This window comes from Macaca nemestrina, chromosome 12, assembly GCF_043159975.1.
Source record: "Macaca nemestrina isolate mMacNem1 chromosome 12, mMacNem.hap1, whole genome shotgun sequence".
Classification (NCBI taxonomy): domain Eukaryota; kingdom Metazoa; phylum Chordata; class Mammalia; order Primates; family Cercopithecidae; genus Macaca; species Macaca nemestrina.
Window position 1 is genome coordinate 112359169 of NC_092136.1, and position 25919 is coordinate 112385087.

At 43.2% G+C, this 25919-nt stretch overlaps 2 long non-coding RNA genes across 5 annotated transcripts in view; both read left to right on the forward strand.

Moving 5' to 3' along the window:
- LOC139357592 (uncharacterized) overlaps positions 1–6459 on the forward strand; it is a 91002-nt gene extending 84543 nt beyond the window's left edge. For all 3 annotated transcript variants that reach the window (XR_011611062.1, XR_011611061.1, XR_011611063.1), the window contains one exon: positions 136–6459. This is a non-coding gene — a long non-coding RNA (uncharacterized lncRNA). The remainder of the gene's footprint in view (positions 1–135) is intronic.
- A 1-nt stretch (position 6460) lies between these two features.
- LOC105493599 (uncharacterized) lies at positions 6461–25697 on the forward strand. 2 transcript variants are annotated; one of them, XR_011611064.1, is made up of 3 exons: positions 6461–12904; positions 13845–13901; positions 24167–25697. It is a non-coding gene; the product is annotated as an uncharacterized lncRNA (long non-coding RNA). The 2 variants fall into 2 exon arrangements; XR_011611065.1 differs by having other exon boundaries at positions 6461–11924; positions 12617–13901.
- Positions 25698–25919: the final 222 nt, after the last annotated feature.

Below are 25919 nucleotides of genomic sequence, written 5' to 3' on the forward strand. Positions count from 1 at the left end.
CAGAGTGGCTGGTTTTTGTTGGATACTATTAAGATAAAGAGTGCAACGCAGGTATCTGTGGCTTCTATCAGATAGGGGAACAAATGGGGCATTTTTTTCTTTTTCTTTTTTTTTTTTTTTTTTTGTTTTTACTAGCTCATACTTCTACCTGCTAATGCAGGGCCTCCAGACCACTTCAAAGTCTTGGCCAGTGCGAGGTGGACTGAGAAGAATACGTGGAGCTGCTCTTGTTTATTCAGGGGCAGTTCCTCCTGAGGGGCCCCCCTTTGCCTGGGGGCTTGGGGATAACTCAACCCTTGTGGCCTTTCCCTGTTCTCCGCGGTGGGCAGAGCTGGTTCCTGGGAAAGAGGTGAGTCCACAAAGGGCTGAGGAGCTTCTTGGGAAAAGAGACCTAGACCAACCCCTTTGCTTTTGAAGTTCAATGGTATTAGAACTTCTCTGACAGATTGCAATGGCCTTGAATTGAGGTTTCCAGACATGAGAGAAAGGAGGTCCTGAGGGGACTCACCATAAGGGCAGAAGAAGTGAGGACCTGTGCTCAACCCTGAGGCCTAGGCACATCCTTAATTCCCTTAGCCTCACCCTTCCCTTTACACATGTGGCAAAAAGTCCATGCTGGTTAAGCCCAAGTCTGCTCCTTCACCCCTGCCCTTGAGTGGTGCAGAGTGTCTGGGGAAAAACCCAAAACAAGATCCAAATCCTACTGTGGCTCATGTGATGTGATGTGATTTGTATTTTGCCTGTGTCTCTGGCCTCATTTCATAATGTGTCCCTGGGCTCACTTCGCTCCAGCCACCCTGGCCCTAAACCATGCGCACATGGTTCCCATCTCAGGGTCTTTGCACATGCTCTTTCCACGTGAAATGTTTTCTCCTCAGGTTTTGCATATCTTATCCCTTACCCCATTCAAGTTTCTGCGCCTTTCTTTCTCAGAGAGCCTCCCCTGGCCTCTCTGTAACCCTGATCCCCACCCCATCACTCTCTATCTCTTGCCCTTCATTGATGTTTCTGTACCTCTGTTTATCTGTTTATTTTCTGTTACTCCTATATCTATGGATGTAAACTCCAAATGCCTAAAAAAAATGCCTAGCATGTTAGTAGATGCTCAATAAATACTGTTTGAATTAGTAATAAATGCAAGAAAGTGAAATATTCCAAAATTCTGACTCTAATCACAAAAGGACAGTATAAAGTGTTCTGAGATAAAGTGGATAGTGGGATGCCATTTCATGACATTGACCACAAGGTAAAAAAGATAGATGGTAGAAAGCCCAATAGGTAACAACAATTATGGAGGCACCACCATAGGAATGAGAAGGAAAGGGAATGGAAGTTGAGCTAAGGAGCAGTGTCAGATACTGTAGATGTCTCTCGCTTAAACTGGACTTCTGCAACAGCTCTTTTCAATTCCCCTGCTCTTCTTTCCCAGGCGACTTCTCATACCCTCATGGAGAAGAGCTCTGGCAGGTTGCCACTCAGTCACCAGGCATTCCTAGACAAACTGAAGCCAGAAGTGGGCTCGGCATTGGCTCAAGCTCAAAGCTACCACTGTGGAACAATCTTAGGACCCTGTAGGAAAAAGCCATTCCATCCTGTGGTGGCCACAGAAGAATATCAGGGGAAGGGGCCTTTAAAAGTTAGAGCAAGGGTATTCTGACCTCTTGAAGGACATCGGCATTTTTGTTTTCATTTTAAGTGAGTGCATTTGGCCTTTTCCCTCTACGTCCTCTAGAGTCCCAGGCTAAGCAGAGAACAGAAAGGTAACTCATAACCCAGGGACAGAATGCTGGATACGTTGTGAAAAAACTCCTCTATACAGTGACAAACAATAGGATGTTGCACGATGCTTTCTCCCAACTAATAGGTTCTGAGCAGGTCAGGCCCAGGGCGGGAGATAATCTGAGGGAACTACAGATCCTTGGGGAGAGACCCGGGTGAAATGTGAATTCTTCCTGGCTTCAATAAGCCTGTAATAAAAATAATGATGACAATCATAGAACCAGAGGTCATAAGCCCTGTCAAGACAGCCTTGTTGGTCTTTTTCAATTTTTTTTTTTTTTTACCATTATAACAAGCAGTAGTGTTCAATAAATATTTGTTGAATAGACAAATGAAAAAAATTTGTAATACTGACTTGACAGATATAGAGTAGGTGTGTAAGGAAAATGTAAGACATTCTTACTTTTTGCACAGATGAAACTGACTTTGGTAAAAAATCTGCCCCTCTGGGATCTCTAGAATACATTGGTGGGTGGTAGGAGAAGCATTCCTGGAGTGTTTTATACCTGTTGTCTCCTGGGATTTGGGTCTGGGGCAGAAGTAGGGTGATACAAGTGAGTGCTTAGAAAAGAGCTTCTTAAGCCCTTTCTGGACAACAGAACCCCCTTGAGGATCTGGGCAAAGTATGATCCCTATGCCCTGGAATATTAACATGCGCACAGAGGAAGCGTGGGGTGAGTAGTAAAAGAATGCCACCTATGACCTATAATAATCACTGCTTCCCTTTTTCTCTTTCTCTTTCCCTTTCTCTACAACAAGGTTTCTCAACCCTGCCACTATTGACATTTTAGGCCAGATAATTCTTTGTTGTGATAGGGGAGATGCTTGCCTGTGTACTGTAGGATTTTTCACATCATCCCTGGCCTCTATCTATTGGGTGCCTGTAGCACTTCCTTAGTCATGAGACTCAAAAACGTCTTTAGACATTGGAGGCAGATTCACCCCAGTTGAGCATCACCGCTCTACTTTTTTATGTGAGAACTGTTGGTCCTTGTATGACTTACCAGCTAGAAGAGAGGGGACTGTGTATTGTGGGGGACCCTGGATATAAAAGGTTACAGTGACCTTTGTTTGTGTCTCTGGCAACAGCTTCTTCTCATCTGTGGCTCCAGCTCCCACTGGGCAGGACCACTGTGATTCCAGCTTTTTTTTTTTTTTTTTTGAGACGGAGTTTCGGTCTGTCTCACTGGCTGGAGTACAGTGGCGCGATCACGGCTCACTGCAGCCTCCGTCTCCTGGGTTCAAACAATTCTCCTACCTCAGCCTCTCAAGTAGCTGGGATTACAGGTGTGCCCGCCACCACACCCAGCTAATTTTTGCATTTTTAGTGGAGATGGGATTTCACCACATTGGCCAGCCTGGTCTCAAACTCCTGACCTCAGGCTATCTGCCCGCCTTGGCCTCCCAAAGCTCTGGGATTACAGGTGTGAGCCACCACGCCCTGCCAATTTCAGCTTTTTGAATGTGCTTCTTCCTTTAAGTGTGGAATGCTGTCATACACATTCGACTTTATTGCTTCAGAGGATTGGATAGCACCCATTTCATGATGGGTAACTCAGGTCCCGTGGGCAGTTAGTGTCTCATGGTTAGGCATTTAGTCTCTGCCACGGCCCTGTAGCAAGCCAGGAACAGCTTCTCAGAAGAAGAATAAATGTTAACAAAGAGGGCTGCTGGAGGTCCGCACTGTGATTCTCTTCCTGGGGCTTCCAGAGGTCCCATACAGCCTCTTGACTGACCACAGACACTTAAGGCAAGGTTGGCTGGCTTTACTGAGTCAAAGGCCCCAGTGGCAGGGCTGCTTGTTCCTTGCCACTTCTTTTCTGGGCCTCTTTCCCAGCTCATTGCCTTACAGTTCCTTGGTAAAGCGGTCAGAGCAGCATGCCCGTTGTGATATGAGCTGCCTGCAAAACCCAGAGAGGCTCAGGGCTAGCCCATGCGGAGAATTAGAGCAACTGAGAAATGCATCCTCAATTGCTTCCTGCCCCACAGGTCCAGGGTATGCACCTAGCTTGAGCTACAATGATTTCTGCTAAAGTTTCTTTTGGGAGCTGTGGAACGCTAATCACTGCCTCAGAGGGAGAACTGGCTGGCAGCCCTCTGCGGGTATTTTCCTGATGCCTCGTTCTCCTGCATCAATCAATTATTCACATTTGTTTTCTCCAGCTAGTTAATTAAACACAGATACTGTGTCTGTGTGTTTCAGTGCCTGAGTTGTCACAGCACCTAATTTGCAAGAAAACATAGTTAGGCTGGATTCCCTTTTCCCAGCTCTCTGTATGTGGCGGGTGACTCTGTAACTGGGTTGCATCTCTCCAAGCATCCGCAGTAACCAAATGTGTAGATGAGGACCCCGCAGTCAACCTTCCTGGTGTTCCGGGAGTCTTTGCCTACAGTGTTCCAGAAGATCCTGGAGGAGACACAGAAAATCCGGTTTGTGGGGAAAGAATGCGTTCCGTTGTCGAGGAACTTCAGTTGCTAGAAAGCTGCTTCTCAGTTTGAACTTTGCAGAGTCACGCATGCCAGTCAGCACTCAAGTGCCAGTCTATTCCCTCTTAGGTATTTTGATTTCAATTAGGAGACCTTGTTTATTGTGTTAAGGTGTCAAGCGTTTAGCTTCCCAAAGACATGTTTAGTTGTAAGGAAAAGATCTTTCTTTAAAATATCGAGTTCTCTATTAAAAACAAATGAAAAACACAGAACAAAAAAAAACAAAACAAAAAATATCAAATAAAACCCAACCATTATATCCTCGAATAAAATGCGTCTTTCAATTCACCCTAAATTTTCAATATTAGGTTTAAATCTTTTTGGATTATGGGCATGGCTTTGGGGATTCCAGTCATTTTTTTTTATTTACAGGTGAGAAACTTTTGGTCCAGGAAGGGTAAGTACTTACTTAAGTGTACACAGTGAGTATTAAGGCTAGGATTTGAATTCTGCTCTGCTCTGAGACAGAGCCCTTGTGTTTTCTACCATTCTACACACAGCATGGAGCCTCTGACAGGTAGAAATTCAATATATGGGCCGGATGTGGTGGCTCACTTCTGTAACCCCAGCACTTTGGGAGGCCAAGGCGGGCAGATCATGAGGTCAGGAGTTCGAGACCAGCCTGGCCAACATTGTGAAACCCTGTCTCTACTAAAAATACAAAAAAATTAGCCAGGCATGGTGGCAGGCATCTGTAATCCCACTCCTGGGGAGGCTGAGGCAGGAGAATGGCTTAAACTTGGGAGGCAGAGTTTGCAGTGAGCTGAGATCACGCCATTGCGCTCCAGCCTGGGCAACAGAGCGAGACTCTGTCTGAAAAAAAAAAAAAAGTCAATATATGACTGCTTTCTGGAAACTAAAGAGGCAGCCTTAGTTTGTTGAGCAATTTTTCTTCTCTGCCCCTGAAACAGAACTACAGGGGTCACCTGCCTTTGCCAGAATGAAGAAACCCTCACTTCCGACTGGTTCAGTAAGTTTTCTTTCCACTTGACTTTCTCTTTCTCATGACTACCTTTATTCATTTTTGATAAAAGTTTACTCTAAACTTAATCTTTTCCAAAGTTATTTATTTGAGTTTGTCCACTAGAGTCCTCATAAGAACCAGCCTTATAATTTGGTAATAAAGCCTCAGTTTACTGTGGACACCACTGTTTTCTCAAAGGGCTAGGACTCCTTGCAGAACGGCATGTGGACAGCATATTCAGAAAAGACCTAATAAAGGCATTGAGGGTCACTCAATAGTAAGCACTGGCCATGTATGTACCAAACACTGGGTGAGCAAGTGGATTTCACATCCATACAGAGTTGTGTTGAATAGTTTTTGAATGTATGTGGAGGCATATATAATATATTGCAAGTAAATGAAAAACAAAAAGAGATATTTAAGAAGTAGTTTTACCAGTGGGTCAAGTATCTCAGGCCACAGAACTGTCCATTAGTCCTGAAGATTTCATCACTCCTGAAGACAACACAGCCACTATCTGGGAACATCATTAGCCTCAAAGAGGTCTCCTCCTGCCTTTTGGAGTTTTATGAATGTTCATCCTTCTGCATGGTGACTTTGAGAGCTTGGCCAGGGACCTGTGCTCTTTTGTCGGTGTGCACGAACTTGATGTGTCCTTAACAAATATGTATATGTAACATTGCCTGTTGAGTACCTCCTCACAGCCAGGAACTTGTGATCAATTACATCTCATTTTCCTAAACCCCTGTGAGCAATAGTATGCCTGTTTTTCAGATGAAGAAACTGAGGCAGCGCAGAGGTTCAGTAACTTGCCAAGGTCATATAATAAGTGGCAGAACTGGACTCAACCCTGGGTTGGCTTAATTCTCTTTGTTCTTCTCCTTCCTTCTATCATGCCCCAGAATGATCAACTTAAAGAACCCTAGGGTTGTCTGTTGTAGAGATCAATTCTTTAATAATTAGCAGCTGCATTTCTCCTGGGATGCTCTGGTGGAAATGAGCATCCCATGGAAACTGCACAGCACACTCCCTTCTGGTCCACTGGTCTACATGGGAGAGGTGGAGGTCAGGGCATTGCCTCCTGTGGATAGAGATCCCCAGGGCTGACATTGGGACAGTTCTACTGGGGTTGGATATGTGCTTCATCATGACTGCAGTCAAATAGCTACAAGATGTTTATAGCCACCCAAAGGTCAACAACATCAGTTAAGTGCCTGGACTAACTGCTTTCCAGAGGGTCAGGGTTTGGGGGGTTGGGGTGGGGTGGCTGGTGGGAGTAGGAGTGGATCATGTTATTTCCTGCAGAACCCACAGCTCTCTCTTGCTCCCTGCTGTCTTCGCTGAGTGACATTTGCACCAGCTGCTCCCAAAGGGAGTCGCTTTGGTGAAATGTCACTGGCTTCAGCGGGGATGGCCCTTCTCTGTCCTTCATTTCTTCCCCTACTCCTCCTTTCCACCCCTCAAGTGACTTTTTTATTTTGAAAGGACACTGCCTGGAAATTCAAGTGCAGGAAAAAGTAATTACATTTTCTCTTCAGGTGTGCCTCTCAAAAAGCCTTCAAATCATCTCTGGCCAAAACACTGGGATTATTCCAAAGGGAAACAGGTATTAGCAGCAGCTTTGGCGGCTTCGCTCTTTGGGTCTCACTGCTGCTTTTCTCCATGCTTAGGACCATGATGACAGAGTGGTTGACCGCTTTGCCTCCCTTCCTTCTGCCACCCTCTCCCAGCAGAGGTCAAGGTCTCATTCAATGTCACACAAATAGTAAGTGATGGGGCTCACCTGGCTTTGCAGCTGGGTCTGTTCAACTCCACAGCTACTCTTTTAATAACTTTGCTATGCAATTGCAGTGACTATATTTGCAGAACCAAAAATTGAGAGGCATGATCTGACGAATATTTTCTATTCCTGATTTATTGCTTTTTTCAAATTTTTAATATGAAAAACCACGCAAAGGTACAAAAATGAAATCACTTTGTTATGCACACATCTAAATAACATAATCATTATCGGAAAGAAGAAATTACATAAGACTGAAATTGACCCAATCTTATACTGGGAAATCCAGCTCATAGAGTTGCTATTTGGTGAGAATTGCACTTGACCAGGAGCTAAGAGGCCTAGATTCAGGTCCAGGTTTGACCTTTAACTAGTTGCATTTTCTTGATTAATTTACTTCACCCCTTTGGGCCTTATTTTCCCAGTTGGTGAAGTGAGAGAGAGTTGGCTCAGATGATGTCTCAGGGCCTTCCTAGCGCTGATATTCAATGGCCTTGTAATTCTAGGTATAGATTTCATCAGTTGGGCTGTCAGAGACACACAGATGAGATCCTTCCTTTGGAAATGAGTTTTGTTCCTCTCCTGCTTTAGATTAATCCTGACAGCATCTGAATCCAGTCGTTTGTTGTCTGGAACCCTCTCATGTTCCCTGGGAGTCTACTATTTTTTATAGGCTCAACCCTGGGAACATGTTTTTCTGATTTTTCCAGGAAAATGATCTGTTTGGACTCACCTCATTGCTTGCCCCTTTCCCTTTCTTCAACCTAGACTCCCGCCTTCTTCTGTCTACCCTTCCCTGTACATCCCAGCCCCTCCCTTCCTGCTGCTCCTAATTGATGCCTCCCCAGTATCTCCTGCTGTCTTTTACATTTCAGTCACTCTCTGCACATAAATCGAGGTTCAGCATTGCCTGTATGGAAAGGGACAAGAAGACAAGGCCAGTCATGCTTGGTTCGACTGTTGCTGCACAGCCATCTCTCTTCTCTTCCCATCTTTTCCTTTTCTCCATGCTTCCTCCACTGCATTTGTGTTTTTCTGCACTTTCCACATGTCTGGGACTGTGCTATTGAAGATAACCAGAGAGTCTATTCTTGAAGCCCAATAGCAATTTCTCCTGACTTTCCTTGACCTTTCTGCAGCATCTGGCACTGGCATCTCTACCTTTTGAAACACTCTTATTTGGCTTCAATTCTCACTGCACTGTCCGACTCTGTCTCCTTCATTTTGTACTCATCCTTTATAAGTGGACATGTCTGGAGGTCCTGACTCTGACTCATTTTCTACCCTTTCTCAGAGATTTCACCTATTTTTGTTGCTTCTACTAAATCTCTTTGAGGTTTGACATCAAGTTTCTATCAGACCCATGCACATCTTCACTTGGGTGTTCCATTGTCACCTTACTCAACATGTTTGCAATGAAACTTACCATCCTCCATCAAAACCCGCTTCTCCTCCAGATTTCTCATTGCTGTCGATTTCTGTCAGTTAAGTGGGTTTGAAATCTAGTCAACGTCCCTCAATCCACTTTCTTCCTTACCCACTTCTCCAACCAGTCACTGCAACTGATCTATTTGTTATCTGATCTATTTGTTATCTATATGTCTCTTACATACATCTTCCTACGTCCCTCCTATTTCCACTGCTACCTTCCCAGTTCTGATTCACACGAAGAATCTCTTCACTAGTCTTTAATTTATTGATTCTCCAACCCATCCTGTTTTCCTGTATGCCAATAACCTGCCTAAAATATCACTTTGCATATTTCTCTGTATCCTTCTGCTTCCTGTATTCTCGATCACTAAACAAACTTTCAGAAGTTCCCAGAATAACACCCTAAAGTCTCAGGCTGACATTGAAAGGCATCCAAAATGTGGCCCTATTCTATTCTTACTTCACATTAGTTTCCACATAAATACAATTTCCTGTAGATAAAAACATATACTTTGTCTGCCGCTTTGTTTATCCAGAACTTGCTCCTCTTCAGTCCCATGTGCTTGGGCAAGAAAATGGGCCTCCATGAGTCTGATTCTGCAACTATAAAATGGCCATGATCCCTCCTCTGATTTCCTTTGGGGGGTTGTGAGGATGAAATTTACTTATTCAAGAAGCATTTCCTGAAGAGGTCCTGGGGACTGGCAAAGATAAGTAAGTTACCGTCTCTCCCCTTTAGGTTGCTCAGGTAATTTGAGGAAGCATACACTTAAAAAACCCACATTGTCAGTAGGATGGGGTGAGCAAGAGTTCACTGGCACGCACACTGTGCCCCAGCTTGGCCCCACCCCACCAACCTGAGACCTGCTCAGCTCCTTTCTAAGCCACCCTCCATCAAGGACTACCTGTCCTCCTCCCTTTCCTCAGGGCCCAGCTCTCCCTAATGTGAAAATGAGTGATAATGGATGCTAATTTAATGTGTTACTTCTTCCAGGTGACATATTTACATTTTAATAGCAGAAAATTCAAAGGAGGATATTTTAAGCGCTGTGGCAGGTGGGTGGGGACATATTTTGAGTTAGGGAGGATTTGGGGGACCTTAAATCACACTGGATAGGCACCTACTGATTCTAACTCCTAGGATTGGCTGCTCTCCAGAGTCCAGAGATGAGGATCGCCTCCCTGGGCTGTGCCCCCTCCCTATCTGATGGGAGTACTTCAGAGTGTGGGACTCCCGGGGCAATGATGGATGAGACATCTGCTCCATGATGGGCTATTACCAACAATTCATTACTGCAAAATGGACTTACCCTCATTAGCCCAGGAGCTCTGAGTTTAATGTGGCATTCTGCAATCTCACAGATTCTGCTGCACACATTGAAGGCGTGCATCACATTTTACAGAGCCAGGAAACCTGAACTTCAGAAAACAATGGAGATTTAGCATGCCTCTTGAATTAGTTGACATATTTACTCTTCATGAATAAGCCTGTTTTGTAGACAAACACTGTAGCTCACTGTTTCATTATTAGAAATTAATTCACTCCACTGCTCTGCCCAAGGGCACAGTTCTCCTTGGGGAGCAGTTTTGCCCTTATCATGCTAGTGCTTGCAGTAGGTGACTAGGTTTCTGAAGTTCTGACCTGGGAATGTTTCTCGAGGGGCAGTTCTGGGAAATGGGCTGGGTCTGTAGATCTCTGCAGGCGCTTCATCATGAGTCACTTGTGTGAAATTTGCACCTTCTGCATAGGAGCATTTGGGAAGATTTCTTTTTCCCTCTGTAATGTGTCCCAGCAAAACCATCATCATATATCCACATTTTGGGGAGGAGCGAATTATCCAGAACCAGTATTCAGTTCAAATAATGTGTGACAGACACAGTGTCAATTTCCTAAACTTCTGATATTATAGGTACTGCTGTTGATGCATGAACTCCCTGTCTGGGTTTAGCTTATCCTTGGGAAATTACCCAGCCATTTGTCACATCCTCACAAATGACAGTTCTTCTAGGCTTCTATTCCTTCAATAGCTCAGGGATCTCTGAGGTCTCTTCTAGATAGAAGATTCTATGTTGCCATCTCCCAAATCAGCAACTGGGGGATTTTTTGAAAACCCAGACCCCAAATTGCAGATGTCCCACCTCATTGCTGGTGGTAATGGTTGATGAGGGAGATAACATTTTTGGGGCCAAAGCACAGTCAGTTACTTTCTTTTTTCCCTTAGGAGTTAAGCTTGGTAATTCATTTCTGTCTGTTAGGTCTCACAGATACATGCAGTAACCTGTCTTCAGGCTTCAAAGTGCTTATTCATTTTTAGCCATTTATTCCTTTCACAAATACTTATTGAATGCTCATTAAGTGTAAAGCACTCTGTTAGGTACTGGGGTTGTACTGGACATGGAGTTTCCCTAAACAGCAAGAGACTGTTTAGCTCCAGCACAGACACAATCCAATTAGATTTATCAAGTACTTGTGTATCTGTAGTGGATCAGGGCCTGGGGTACAGGAAACCCAGACACTCCCTGAAAGGCACACATGCCAGGTGTACACGCTCTTCTCTGAGGTCAGATTAAGATGCAAGCTTTTGTGCGTAGTATTCTTTCTTCTCTCACGCAGCCTGCTTCCTTCCCGCTCAGTGAAGGGGACTCCCAGCCCATCTTTCCAGACCACATTTCCATTAGGATGCTTATCCTAGATTTTTGATGATTTCCCACCAGGATTACATGGAAATACTGGGAAAATGTCTTTACTTTTCAGCAGAAATTTTTATCAGCTGTCTCACCAGCTTAAGTGTCCTTTCTCAACACCAACTTTCTATTCATTTTTGTATTTCCATCCTTATCCTGATAGAAAAATCAAGGATCCTGTATAATTTCCACTTAGAACAGGCTGTGTGACTTGGGGCAAGTTTTTACCTGTTCTCCCTTTCCTCAGAGAAAGGGAGGATCCTGTATAATTTCCAAGGATCCTCCTGTATAATTTTCGTGGACATTTGGTTTGTTTCTACTTTTTGACTATTATGAATAAGACTGCTATGAACAGCCATATAGAAATCTAGGTTTTCATTTCTCTTGGGAAGAGTAGAATTGTTGGGTCATAGGGTGATTCTATGTTTACCATTTGGTGGACATGCCAGATTGTTTTCTAAAGCAACTGCACCATTTCACATTTCTACCGGCAATCGGTCATTAATTCTCCATCAAGACAGGGACCAGCCACTCTCCCTGAAGAGTATAAGGAAAAGAAGCTACAGTTCCCACTCCCGTTGCTGGTTTTAGGCCATAACGAATCTTCATTGCCCAACCACCTCCATTACTGATTCTAGATTTCTCTCACCTCCAGCTCGGTTGCTTGCGCAGTGGGTTGCTGAGTGTGCTTTTCAACTTTAAAGTGCATCGAATCAGCCGGGAATCGTGTTAAAATGCAGAATCTGATTCAGTGGTCTGGGGAGGGACCTGGACTTCTGCATTTCTAGAAGCTCTCAGGTGATGTTGATGCTGCTTGTCCGTGGGCACATTTGGGTAGCAAAGAACTAGGCTATATTTATCTTTGCTTGCCATTCCCTTGCTAAACCATGGTTGCTGCAATTGCCCCTTTATAGTTTTTGCTGGGTTTCAAGCACCTAGAAAAGCCCCCACTGAAACCCCCAGGTTCTAGAAAGAATCTTTCCTCCTCCAATTGTGCAGCCACAACCACAGCTTCTTCTGGTAATCAGGGTTATTAATCCCACCAGTACAATCCCTGTGTTGTCCACTGGCATGAGGTGTGCCAAGTGACTAAGTGGTAGTCAGCTTCAAGTTCAGTGGAACCTTCCTGGCCGAAGGGTTTCTTCCCTGACAACCAGACCTCTTATCCAGCAGGGTCCAGACTATAGACTGCACAAACTCTATGAGTGAGTGGGAAGGAGGGTGAGAGAGGCAAGTCCTACATCCACTCCTTGGTTCCCCGACTGTGTATCTCTGCTGTTTTGGACACAGCACCATATACTATGCCAACATCACTGCTCAGTGCACATACCACATCACCGATGATTGTGTCCTAACCCTTTGGTGTGTTGTTACAGGGCAGGTGCCTTTGCTCATTCTGCCATTCCTTCAGTATGCTGCTTTTGGATGATGGGGGCCATAGTAAGACTGGCGAATTCCATGATCACATATGCATTGTGTCTCCTTTGCAGAAGTAAAGTGGCCCTAGGAGCCGGCATGGTGACTGGGTGGCTGCTGGATGGAGCTGGTTACCGTAGAACTGCTGCCTGGTCACAGCAGTGCAGCGCTGATCCCTGGTGACAATAGAGGTGGAACAGTGGTAAATGGCCCAAGACAGATGAGGCTGAGGGGATCTGAGAAGATCCATAAGAAGAGTGTCATACAGAGGGCTTGTGATCTGGCTTAGAAAGCAAAATACAAACACAAGGAAGAAGAAACACTGACCTCCACGGGAGTTTCAACATAGTTCGGGTGGAGGGGTGAGCATGGTGTGGAGTAGATGAGGGGCTTTCAAGAAAAGGTATGACAGAACCTGGTCTTGCAGGTCATGCAGACATGAGACTGGTGGAAAGGGGAAGGTGTTCCAGGTGGTCATGGGCAGTGTCAAGAAGAACCCAGTTGTGGGAGTGCATGAGTTTATTTAGGGGCTTGAACACAGACAAGTTTGCAGCTGGTTTGTGGGGAGGAATAATAAAAGAATTTTAGTAGTAATAGGTAACTTTTATTGAGCCCGTATTGTATGCCTGACACCATTCTGAGCTCTTACATGAATTACCTTATTTAAACCTCACAATTACTCCTTAAGGAGACAAGGCCAGTATTTGGGGGTATTTTGAATAACCATCCAGAGAGTTGGGTCTTTACCATTGCCACACTGGCACTGGAATAGTTGTGGACCCCATGAAGACAGGGCCAATTTCTTGCTAACGTTTACATGCTTCGTTCTTTATATAAAGCCCGGCAAATGGAAAAGTATCCATGATATCACTGAATGTTACTAATAGCTATCCCTAACAATGCCCTCAGTGTGTACCAGGCACTGCTGAAAGTGCTTGACATGGAAGAAGTTATTTAATCCTCACATAATCCTGTAAGGTAGGCACTAGTATTATACCCATTTTACAGATGAGAAAGTTGAGGCACAGAGATGTTAAGTGACTTGTCCAAAATAACAGAGAAAGAGGGGGCCAACACTAGGCTTTGGACCCACATACTCTGGCTTTAGAGTCCATACATTTAATTAGTTTGCCACATGGCCTCTCAAAAGCCATTTAAGAGAAAAATTTGGAAATTCTATTGGAAATTAAGTGGTGAGGAAGGTTTTCAGCCTGGGTGGGTGGGAAGACAGGTGAACGGTTGTTTTAGGGGGTAAGAGGATGCGCTTCATTGGGTCACCTATGGTCTCTCTGTTTCCTCCAGAGAGAAGGCATATGCTTCAGGCCTCAAGGATCAGCAGACGTGCAGCTCTGAACATCAGTAGGTGGTTTGTGTGTATATGTTTTCTCTTTTTTTCTCTACAGTGTATTTACACTCAAGATTGAGATAAACATCCATTTGCTTTAACACATGTGAAAATACCTTAGCAACTTCCTGCGGCTCTGGTCTGTTGCTAAGCAGTGACCCTACTGCTACCATGGCAACATCAGAGACTCGGGACTGCTGCTGGTACCAGCCTTCTGTTCCTGACAAGACTTTGGGAAACTATTAGCAGGGCCTTAGGAGCACATTTGCTCTTGGGAGGAAGCCTTGCTGTATTGCTCTTTGGCACTGAGGGAAGCTGTCTGGGGAGAGGAGCCCACCAGTGCTTGGCTGACAAGACCTTAGTCACGTCTGCTGTGGCTTCACCTTTGCTGCCATCTTATCACTAGGGGGAGCCCTGCGGAGTGGGGTGGAGTTCGGGATGGATTCTCAGGAAGTTATAGGGAGCTCTTTATCAATTCTGTTCCTGAGAAGGACCCACTTCAGGTACCTCCATCCAGCAGAGAGGAGCTATGGTATACCTTCGGGTATGATCAGGTGAGATGAGTATGTCCGTCAGGGTCCTGGGTAGAAACAGGATTTGCTCAGAGGTTTAGGAGACTTCGGTGAAGGAACTGATTACAGCAGTGTGGGCAGAACTAGGGGAACAGGTAGGTGATGGGTAGTGATGCACCTGAAACCACCCCAAGCACTGAAGGGACAAGAGGAGGAAATGGCTTTACAGAAATGATATTCCAGTTTTAAAGCTGGTACCGTGGAGCTGGGGCCACTCAGCAGAAGAGACAGTATGGGATACAAATATTGCAAGAGATACAGCTCTGAGGAGAAAGGACGAGAGTGAACAGCTGAAACTCATCTGTCATCCTTTGATCTTTGCCAGTGTGTCCCATTAGCCAGACGGAACTGGAAACAGGCCATAAGGTAGCCCAGGTATTGTAGTCTGTGAGGGTATCAGCCTCTTGAGTACAGAGCAGAGACAGGGGAATAATGAATTTGGTGGGTGTGTATGAGCTATAAATGTGGGGCAGGGAAACAGGCTAACTAGCATGTCTGGGTTAACTTAACTGGGAGCAGGCAGGCTGGGAGGAACAGAAACTCCAACAAGGTCTCCCTGTGGGGTAGGATGAGACCCTAAGAGCAGAGCCAGACACAGACACTGGAAGGAGCCATGTTTAACAGGAGGCACAGCATCTGGGGTAATGAATAGTCAACATGATGGAAGCCCTACATCCCACTGTCTGAAATGACCCTATAATAACATTCTCCCTGACCCACAGGCAAGGCTGAGGGAGCTTTATAGGAAGTGTCCAGCCTCTGGGTTGCATGTCTGAATCATATCCCTTTAGGTTCTCCTAAACTTTCCTGTTACCTCCTCCACTTGGCCTTTCATTGCTCTCAATCTGGCTGTCATTTCTCAGCCCGGTTACCTTGGATGGACAAAGTTTAGACCAGAGCAGCATCAGCACTACCTGGGAATTTATTAGAAGTGCATATTTGCAAGGCCCCAGCTCAGACCTGCTTAATCAGAGACATTTGTGTTAGGGTCCAACAATCTGTGTTTTAGCACTCTCTCCAAGTGATTCTGCTACACTCTGAAGTTATGAAACAGCTTCAACACCCAAACACTGAAGTTTGAGAGCTAGTGATTTGGACTATGTGATTAGCTTGCAACCCTCCATTTAACCTGAATGATATTCTTACTGTCTTCCCTGGCTCATTGTTTTGCAGCCTCCAGCTAGCTCCACACATTCTTATGTTCTGTTCTAGCTTGGAGAATTCCCACCAGGGGTCAGAGACTTGGGCACCCATTTGCCTGAGAAGAAAGCTTGGAGAGAAGTAATCTAGGGAATTATGGTCATGAGCAATTCACGTGCATGGCCATAGGTAGTTATCCATTGGGGAATTGGGGTTCAGAGGTAGGACACTCTGAATTAGCAAGGGCAAGCAGATGAGAAGTCAGGGGCTCGAGCATAGGGTGTGAAGAGAGGCAGTCCTTCACAGATCTCTCCCATTTCTGCACATCCTGGAGACAAGCACCAAGTTCCTTTGGCTCTGAACTATCTTTTCAAGGGTGTTTGTATAGTGAACAGCGTGGAAAATAGAGATTGTATTTCTTTCTGGAGCAAAGAGCATTCATAGCTATTGACCCTTATAAAGATTTAAATTTCCTAAGTTCGGGGTTTCTATCTTCTAATACAACCCACTGTGTGTGCAAATGCCATCTGGCCCTCTTTATGTTGCCTTGTAGATACTGGGTCCTAGGGAACGGGTGCAAAAAATAATGATACACTGGCTGCTGCAATTACTGTAAGTAGTAAACTGCCTCTTGTCTCTGACCCAGGAGTCTCATGTCTTCTATGAGTAATCATGAAAATATTGCAGGCTAACTTGTTACCTTGTAAGTATTATAAAATATCAGGCTCTTCTCAGTTCTTGACAGGCACAAGGTAGGCCTGAGCCTCAAGAAAGAAGGGGCTGGACAAGCAGCAAAGATGACCGAGAGACCTAACCTGAGTCAGGGTTAGTGCTAGGGGTAGGGCAGAGCTGTGTGGGGTCACAGGGCTCCACTTGGTGGAAAAGGAGGGAAGAAGAGACCAGGATTCAAGATACCCTTTTAGGTAACAGTACCAACAAAGATAATAGACTTAATAGGCTGTGCTACTCCATTTGTGCTGCTATAATAGAATGCCATGATCTGGGTAATTTGTAAAGAATAGAAATTTATTTTCTCACAGTTCTGGAGGCTGGGAAGTCCAAGATCAAGGTGCCAGCAGGCTTGATTGTCTGGTAAGGGAGGGCTATGTCCTCTGGTAGGGAGAAATGCTGTGTCCTAACACAGCATAGGGGCAAGAAGGGTCAAGCCTCCTCTGTCAAGCATCTTTATAAGGGCACCTAATATCATTCATGAGGGAGGAGCCCTCATGGCCTAATTGCTTCTTAAAGGCCCCACCTCTTTACACTATCACCTTGGCAACACCTGAATATTGGAAGGACACCTTCAAACCTACCTGCACATTTGAAACATCTGAAGAGCTTTAAAAAAAAAAAAACAACTACAACTCATGCCTGGGTCCCACCTCCACAGATTCTGATCTCATTGGTAGAAGAATATGGTTGGCTACCAGCTCATCAGGTCGTCCTGAAATTCAGCTATATATGAGAACCACGGATCTCTACCAGCTATCTCTTTTTACCCATGAGGGAACTGAGGCTCGGAGAGTTGAAGTGACTTGATAAAAGGTCTGTTTGCTTTGGATTTTACTAGGCTGAATTTCTAGATCCCCAGGCTTTGTGCCTGGCTCGAGCCCTTAGAGCCATGGATGCTGCTTTCTGTGGTTCAGAACCTAGACTTGACTCTGGCCAGAGTCTCACCTAAAACTTGACCAACAGAGGCATTCTCCGTGTAGTGCATCAATCCTGCGACCCAGAGGGAAGCCTTTTGCTTTATCTAGTCAAGTAGGAGTCTGGGTTGCTAAGCAACCAGACATTCTTAGGCAGTTGTGCTGCTCTGTGGTGGTGCTTTGCATGTTAAGGCTTCTGGGGTGGTTTCTGGAGGCCCACAAGAGTTCTAAGGGGCAGCACATGGGAGCTCAGTGTGCTCTTATGTGCTCCCCATGTGTGTGCTCCCCAAAAATGGGGGTGCAAGTTCACCCCCATTTTTGCCTTACCTTCAGGGATGTTACAGTGCGGACAAAGATTCTGGTGCCTCCCAAGATTTTACACAAGCCAGCACTTTGTTGTTTTTCTTACTTCTTGGCCAGAAGATTATCTTGGAAATAATTTCAAACTCACAGAAAAGTTACAAGAATAAGAACAGTACAAAGTGTACCCTGATTCCTCTATTTTTAACATTTAATCAATTTGCTTTATGATTTGTCATCTCTTTTTCTCTTTCTCTGTCTCTCTTTGTATGTGTGTGATTTTTTTTTTTTTTTTTGAGATGAAGTATTGCTCTGTTGCCCAGGCTAGAGTACAGTAGCATGATCTCGGCTCACTGCAACCTCAACCTCCAGGGTTCAAATGATTCTTATGCCTCAGCCTCCCCAGTAGCTGGGATTATAGGCACAAGCCACCAAACCCGGCTAATTTTTGTATTTTTAGTTGAGATGGTGTTTCAGCATGTTGACCAGGCTGGTCTCAAACTCCTGACCTCAAGTGATCTGCCCGCCTCAACCTCCCAAAGTGTTGGGATTACAGGCGTGAGCCACTGTGCCTGACCAGCTCAAATTATGCATTCTTTAACCACATGAAAATAAGTTGTATATATTGTGGTCCTTTACCCTGAAATATTTCAGTGTAATTGTCCTAAAAGAGGGGGTATTCTTTTTCTTGTTCTCTTACAGAACCACCTGTGTAACCATAGGTTAGTTATCAACTTCAGTAAGCTTAGTATTAATATAACATCTTTAATCCATTTTCTGTATTCCAATTTTGTCAGTTAACCCTATAATGATCTTTGGAACACTTTTTCCTACCAATGCAGGATGCAAACTTGGGATAATGTATTAAATTTTATCGTCTTGTTTCTTTAGTCTCCTTTAATCTGAAATATTCCCATAGCCTTTCCTGTTGGGTTTATATTTGCTTTGTCATTGTGGATTTGGACTATGCGTTCCAGGTCAGAATGCTACCTAAGTGATGCTGTGCTGTTCTCAGGCTTTTACATCTAGAGTCACACAATGTCAATCTGCCCCTTCTTCATTTTGATCAACTGGTCAAGGTGTTGTTCAATTTCCCCACCATATAGTTACTATTTTATTCTTTGCAACGAATAAGCAATTTAAGACCATACAAGCATCTAAACTTCCCCCTGGATTTAGCATCCTATTGATAATTCTTGCCTGAACCAATCTTTACTCTGAAGGTTTCATAATGATTTCCCAACTCCAACATCCTGAGAGCTCGTATTAATAAACTATGAAAGAGGCCTCCTGGCAAGATTCATTTTTGACTTTGGGAGGCAATTCAAGGCTGCTGAAAAGGCACCCCTGTTTCTTTGTCTCCAGGAAGGGGCTGCACGTAGTGTCTGCCCATGATGTTCACTCCCTCCGAGCATGCTGCACCTGCCTGATTTGAGTTTTAAATCTTTGCTTGGATATATGTTTTAATCTTTATGTTACACAGGGTTCCGAATAGTGAATTCATCTTATAATCAGTGGCATTAGCAAAGCATTTCTGTGTTTTGGGGTAATGTATTCATTTGTTTATTCATTTAGGTGGTTAAGAAGGATTTGAGAGTCTGTAATTACCATGCAGGGCACCAGGAGCTGGGCAGAGTAGTGAATAAGACAGGCATGGAGCCTATCATCAAGAGGCTTAAAGTCTAGTGGGGAAGACAGACATTGTGCAGGTAATTGATAGTACACTAAATTTTGCAACAGGGCAAGTAGATTGCCTTCTGAGCATGTATCAGCAGAAGCTAACCTAATCTGGGGGCAGGGCAAACCCTTCCTGAGGAAATGAAATGATGAGTTATAATGATATGGGCAGAAGTGGGTGAGGTGGGAGCAGCAAGTACAAACTCCCAGAAGCGACAGAGCGTGGTGTGTGCTCCCCTCAAGATGGCTGGGTGTTGGGGCAAGGGCCGGGATGGCTCATGAGAAGACTGAGAAATGGGTCAGATCCAAATTATGGAAAGCCTTTTGAGCCTTGATAAGGATTGTGGTTTTTATTCTAGGAGCCAGGAGAAGCCTCTGAAAGATTGTAAACAGAAGAATGATCCAATTGTGTTTGTAAATTAAAAGGTCACCCTGGTTGCTTTGTGGGAAATGGATCTGAATGGATGGGAAAAGAATGAAGCCAGGTAGAAGTTGGGAAGTCAGTTAGGAGGCTGTAAAGAAGTCCAAGTGGAAGATGATGATGGCCCGGCTAGGACGGCAGCTGAATAAATGGGGGAAGGGGGAAAGTTTTCAATTCCTCTTACTTCCCACCTCTCAATAGGGATCATGGATGCTGTATGAAGCTTAAATTCCTAAGAACCGTAGACACTGTTCAAACACAAGACAGTGCCCCATTAGAGGAATGAAGCACTCAGTCTAGGTGGGAAACACATAGAATCCTTAAGAAAGAAGCTTACTTGTATTTACAAAGAATAGCCAAGCATGGACCATGGTCTTACCTGTAGTTAATGAGTTAGGTTTGCTGGGTAATAATAGCTCACTTGCTCCTTTCTATTTTTACAAAAGCAGATGATTCTGTTACTAAGTATTCCACAGTTTAATTTGATTTGCGTGTCCATTTGCACTTCAGAAGTATTATGGACATGGACAATTTTGGCTTCCAGACAATACAAAATTATCGTGGAATCTTCTCCCCCCAGCCCAGCATTCTTTGCTTTGTCTGCAGTTTTTATGGCACATGATATTTTCCCATTAACTTTTATTAGATCCATAATTTTTTTTATTAGCATTGAGTAATAACTGTTTTCAGTGGCCTCACTCTTCCGAGGAGTCCTCGATTAGTAGTCCGTGATACCAGTTGCTAAATTGAAGTTTCTTCTGCCAGCATTTCACCCGCAGTAAATCCAACTATTCTACCTCATCTTGCTTAGAAAGCCATGAAATTCCCACACATTATCAGAAAAATGACCACAGTCAAAGTGCTCTAAATGGAGATGGAAATTAAGCTCTGGCCTATGTAAATCAAGATGTTTCATAGTTATGGGCTGAGAGTGAGAATTTTCAACTCAAGTAAAAACTCTCCTCACCTCTCCTCTCTGCAGGATTTCTCTTATTAGGAAGATTGTTTATTGGTCCACAGTTCCCGACTGGAACTGTGTCTGATGGACAAAAGGGATTGTTTTAATATTAGCAATAGTAGCTGTTTTTCTTCCCTCATATTAAGGATGAAATGAGCATCAGGTGGGAACTTGCCCAGAGCAGAGTAGGGTATGGGGCTAGCTGCTCTTGGAGATCTGTTGTCCAGTTCAAAAATCTCTTATCTTGTGCTTTCAGTGAAGTTTCTCTTATCTAAATTTAGTGTATCTAATATTTAGTGTGCCTAATATCAGTTCAGTTCAATTCAATTTGATAGGAGATTTTTGATATTTCTTACATTGTGGCCAGCCAAGATCCCTATATTCATTAGGATTGGTTAAACTGCAAGTGACAGAACCCCCCAAATTTCTTGCATGTAAAAGAAGTGTAGAGATTGAGAATCCAGGATTTATTGGACAAGTTACAAAGTGATCAGGACCTAGGCTGATATCTTGCTGTTGGGACATCCTCAACATGTAGCTTTCAGCTCATGATTCAAGGTGGCTACCTGAGATCTAGCCATCTGTATTCTAACAGTAGAAAGGAAGAAGGGAAAAAGAAAGTCATGCCGCCTTCCTTTAAGGACACTTCCAGGGAGTTGCGCGTGACCCTTCCACTTAAATCCATTGGCCAGAATTGACTCATGTGGGCACATCTATCTGTAAAGGAGGCTGGAAAATAAATATTATAATCCAGGCACCTTGTGCTGAGCCAAAATTTTGGGGATTCTATTACTAAGGAAGAATAGGAGAATGCATTTTGGGGGACATCTAATAGGACCTAACAACAGATATTCAAGCTATCTTCCCTAGATTTTTTAAAAGCTCCCCATTTGTTCGTGAGTATTCAGGAATCCAATTTTAAAACAGATGCTTCCTATCCTTGGAAAAATGAGGTTCAAATTTCAAAATCCAAAGACTAGAAACTGAGCAAAGAAATGCCTCTGGTATATATGTAGCTGATGACTTTGAGAAATACTAGGATACACAGCAGCTTCAAACAATTATCCATCATCCATCTATCCATCCATCAATCCTGTCAACACATTTATTGAGTACCTGCTATATGCCAGACCCTATGCTCATGGCTTAGAAAATCATATGATAAATAAGTTATTTCTCACACTCAAGGAACTCATGATTTGGTGGAGGAAAATGATAGGTAAATTAATAATTTCAGGTGATAAATGCTATAATAGAGATAATCATTCATTTATTTTCCCATTCAACAAATACTTTTTGAATACCTACTATGTACTAGGTGATCTTCTAGACACTGAGGATATAGAAATAAAAAGTCAGGTTCTCTACCAGAAAAATTAAAATGCAGAGTGATAAAAGGGTCTAGTGGAGGCATGGCTGGGAACAATGGGAGCTTACGGAGGGTAAGCTTACCTCTGCCTGGATGAGTCGGGAAGTGCTCTGGAGGAGATAACTGCTGAAGTAAAACATGACGGAGGAGGAGAGCTTTGCCAATACAAACTTGGGCCTTTTCCTTCTGCCCATTAAGCATTGATAGAATTACCCACCTCTCCTTTCCTGCTCATATGTAATTCAGTATGTTGTGGGTGGGTGGTATTTGATACCAATCTACACTAAAGACTGAATGATTCTGCTACCCAACTGGGTACAAAAAGGTATTTAGTTCGTAAGGTTTCTTGTGTGAATGGGTAATAGGAGATATTTCCAATTTTGCTTGGTTTTAAGCAGAGTTGTGATGACAATATTTTAAATCCGTCTCGGGTCTAGAGGGCCTGACAAATGCATTTCCACCATGGCAAGGAACTGGAAACCAAAAACGATTGTGTTTCAAATGAAATGAAGAGTCTGACAAAATATGTCCTATCAATAGAATGAAATTAGTTATCTGTCAAAATGCATTTGTCCTCTAAATAACCATCCATATGTTTTATGTTTTGGTATTAAATAGACATTCATCAGTTTATCACAACAGCGCTGTCAGATACCCAGCAATTCGGAACAGAATTTTAAAGATCCTTCTAGAGCATTAAGAATTGCTCTAGGAAGAATTTTGCGGGGGGGTTGTTTTTCTTATTTCTCATTTCTTTTCCATTTCTTCTTTTGATTCCTTTGGCTCCCTTCAGAGCCTGCCGTTTATTACTAAAGAGAGGCAGATTGTCTATTTAAAATCAATCCAATAATACTATGTTCCAAAGCATTACTTCCTGCCTGCAGTCCGCTCCTTCCGGAGACTGCTGTTTGCCTCCTCAGCTTTCCCTCTTCAGGTGTGGCCTGTGAAGGGGAATGCTGGGTTTGTGACCACTGGGTGCATGAGGTGTGGGCTCCCTTTGGCTCCGTAGCTCTCTTACTGAGAAGTGTGGCCCTGAATCAGGCAGAAGATGGGGAATGGGTAGGGGGGTTTGTTGGGAACTCTCCCTCTCTAGTCTGGGCCACTGTCCTTTCTGATTTGTCTGGGAAGTGGGTTATAGGCCAGCAAAAATATAGTTCCAAGGGGGCAAGCCAGAGGGCTAGTGAGTCTGCAAGCCTCAATGGTGGGCATTTCAGTCTGTTTCTGGGCACGGAACTGGCTGCTAAAACGATTACTATCTTGTGAAACATTTTGTCCGTTGAAGAAAATTCATGTAACTTTGCAGACAGAAGCACATTTTGACCAAAGCCTGAAACTATCCATTCAGATAAACCCTAGAATTAATGCTGTGGTTATTAGCGTTAGTATTTGCCAAGGACAGAAATTCGTTATAAATAAATGGTTTAGGAGTCAAACCAACCGAGGCTCCCCTGGAGGAAGGAAGAACCATGTGGAATTTAAATGACGTTTTCACGATGGACACACTGCATTTCCTGAAGCAGGGAGGAACACCGGCCTCCTCTGTTGGTCACTTCTCCTCTCAGGAGTTATACTCCCTGAGCTTAGTGCTGTTACTTAGTGCTCTGGAGTGGTGTTTTCAAACCCCGATGGAGGCAGGGTGGGAGGAGGCATGAAAGGAGACAGTAGGAAAACCAGGTCTAGACTCTCTGGGAGATCAGGTTCTAGACCTACGTTCCCAGGGGAGAAAAATAGAGAAGAATGGCCAGAGAAGAAATAGATGAATGGAAACATAACATTAATTGCCTACATTGGACTCTCTGGATCTTGGCTTCAAACTCTTCATTTCATCTCCACTCTCTGTATTTACCTGTCCCCATCCCAGCACACCTGGTCACACTGGTCAAAGCAAAGTTCCCAGCAGGACAGACCGTAGTGCTTCAAGCTCCACCAGCTTCACTGTGAACAATTTATTTCTATTTTAAGGGTCCCAAACATATAAAATTCCTAACGATGTTTGCAGCAATATTGTAATTAGCACTTACTCATTATAGTGTCATTATTTGTTAGGGATTTGGATTTTCCAAAAGACAATACTGGTTTTTTTTGTTTTTGTTTTTGTTTTTTTAAGAAAAGTAGTTGACATTTTCATCTTTAGAACCCAATCCCCTAGCACAGTGCCTACTCTGATGCTTTGATCCTACTATTTTGACCCCACAGTTATGGCACTTTGTTAAGTGTCCAACAATGCATTTTGACACCACCAATCAAAATGAGAGCTGTTGATACCACTACGTGATCAGAGGTTTGTTCTTGGCTTTTTCAGTGACTTGGAGAAGTAATATACATCTCGCCAAGTTTTCAGAACGACACCAAAATTTGACTTCAAAATATGGTAGACCACTCTTGGACCACAGAGTGAGCCTGCAATATCTCAGGAAGAATGTTTATAATTTTTTCATGGGTTAAATCTAAAACACTTTAGCCAAATCATAATAAACATCCATGATTGAAATAACACAAAAGAAAACTGACAGCATCTAAAACCACACATGGTTTATTAGTAGGGATCCACATGGTACAATTGAGGTATATAAAACTGGATTAAAGAAAACTGAAATTGTTCAAAATGGTGGCAAAGGAAGCTTCCTAATGGTAGAAATAATAACTAGTCATTATATGATATGGACAAAACTTAATCAAATGTTTGTTTAAAATGTTATGTGGAAAATGATTTTGATAAAATTAGTTTTGTTAAAAGAAAATATGTAAAGAAAAATGGAAATGGTTTAATAGCGACAGTATGTAAAACTGAGGATTTAAATGAACTGAAGGGCATGCATAACTGAAAAGACTTGCTCTCTGGAAGTTTATCAATGTTTGTATAATTATGAATTAAATGTATGAATTGATAAACATGAAGAAAAATGTCTCCAGAGTCAGGGGTAAAACTATAGGTCAAAAGGTAGGGTAAAAACAGTAGAGGCCCCAAATTCTATATTTTCCCTTGCCTGCACTCAATAGAAATATAAGTAAGCACTCTCCTTACTATAAAAAGCATAATAAAAAAAAAAAGAAACTTTTTGCTTTTATCTCATTCTCTTTTTTTCTTTAAAAAAATGTGAATAGGCAATACAAATAGTATAAAGATATGTGGACAAAGCCAATCTCCTTCCACTTCTGACACAATCCCTTATTTCAGTCCCTAAAGGTCATTTACCAATTTGTTGTTTGTCTTTCCCAAGACAGTCAATACCTGTGTTCTTCAAACTTTTTTGTCTGTAACCCAGAATAAAAAATATGCTTCCCATTTGTCTTAGTCTGTTTTGTGTTGCTACAGCAGAATACCAGAGACTAGGTAATTTACAGAGAAAGAAACTTATTTGGCTTATAGTTCTGGAGGCTGAGAAGTCTAAGGTGGAGGGGCCACATCTGGTGAGGGCCTTCTTGCTCCCTCATCCAATGTTAGAAGGTAGACAGTGGAAGGGCAAGAGAGTGTGAGAACAAGGGAACAAGAAGGGGCCACACTCGCTTGTATAACAAGTCCACTCGAGATAATGAACCCACTCTTGTGATAGTGACATTCATCCATTCATGAGGGCAGATCCCCCATGACCTAATCAACTCTTAATGTTCTCTCTCTCCACACTGTTGCATTGGGCATTAAGTTTCCAACACATGAACTTTGGAGGACACATTCAAACCATTAAAAACTCACTAGCAATTATATAACTAACAAAAGTTGCACCAAACAATACTTACCTTTACTATATATGATAAAGAAAAACATAATAAAATTAATATCAAATGATCTAATCAGTATTTAAATAAAACATATAAAAATCTTCAAATAAAATATACAGGCAGTAAGGAATGCTAGTTGCAATTTGCTAAATTGATTTTGCAAGCTATAAATGGGTTGCTACCTAACTAGAAAATCACTGATCTTCTCCATTTAAAAATATGTATTTAT